Below are 1,221 nucleotides of genomic sequence, written 5' to 3'. Positions count from 1 at the left end.
TGCATTTTGAAATGTCTGTTGTTACAAAATGCCATAGAAATTTGAATGAATTTAAGTGTTTGTGTGTGTGTTTGTGTGTGTGTGTGTGTGTGTGTGTGTGTGTGTGTGTGTGTGTGTGTGTTTGTGTGTGTGTGTGTGTTTGTGTGTGTGTGTTTGTGTGTGTGTGTGTGTGTTTGTTTGTGTGTGTTTGTTTGTGTGTGTGTGTTTGTGTGTGTGTGTTTGTTTGTGTGTGTTTGTGTGTGTGTGTTTGTGTGTGTGTGTGTGTGTGTTTGTGTGTTTGTGTGTGTGTGTTTGTGTGTGTGTGTGTTTGTGTGTGTGTGTTTGTGTGTGTGTGTTTGTGTGTGTTTGTTTGTGTTTGTGTGTGTTTGTGTGTGTGTGTTTGTGTGTGTGTGTTTGTGTGTGTGTGTTTGTGTGTGTGTGTGTGATATGTTTGTGTAAGTTTTACTGTGTCTTTGTGTATGTGAGAGTCTGTGTGTTTGAGCATTTTACATCTTTGTTTTGCATCAGTGGGTGTTTTTTGCCAATATAAACAAGCATTGGACATGTCTTTTCTATATTGCCTTTGTGCTCTAGTACCAGGCCTTCCTTTCTGTGTTAAAACGCTCAGATTTATTCTAGATGCATTGATTTTTTTTTTAAATAAAAGGGAAAAAAATTTTTTTTTGCATTTCCCATTCATTTCAATTGGGGTAATTTTTACCCTCAGAGGGCCTCTTTTGGTAAATTGTTTTTACACCGCTTTAGAACGACCGAATCAAGCCCAGTTTTTTTTATATGAATCTTGACAGATAATCTGGAAAAGTCACAAAATCTTATTCCACTGAGATGAAGGGAACCATGTTTTTAAACTAAAGAAACGTGGCTTGGGGTAAGATTGACCCCAAGGGACTTATTAGGGTTAATTTTGCGAGTTGAAATGATAAAAACTGTAATTAAATATCAAAACTGTTTTGTCAGAAATGGATAATGTGAATTAAATTATTGAATTTTCATTTGCACCACACACTGACTGCACATATGGGCATGGATATGTAAATACAAAAATGCATTGCCAAATTGCATACTACATTGTAAATTTAATTTTGATCTCCTATATACATTATCTGGATTGATTTTATGTAAACAAATCCCCAGAAAATAATACTTTTGCTGGGTTTCCACAGATTCAGATCTTTCCTGGTCAAATATCAATAAAAATTGGGAAGAAAATAAAAAGCCAAA

The sequence above is a fragment of the Paramisgurnus dabryanus genome, chromosome 18, assembly GCF_030506205.2.
Source record: "Paramisgurnus dabryanus chromosome 18, PD_genome_1.1, whole genome shotgun sequence".
NCBI classification, from domain to species: domain Eukaryota; kingdom Metazoa; phylum Chordata; class Actinopteri; order Cypriniformes; family Cobitidae; genus Paramisgurnus; species Paramisgurnus dabryanus.
This window is presented reverse-complemented; position numbering follows the sequence as displayed.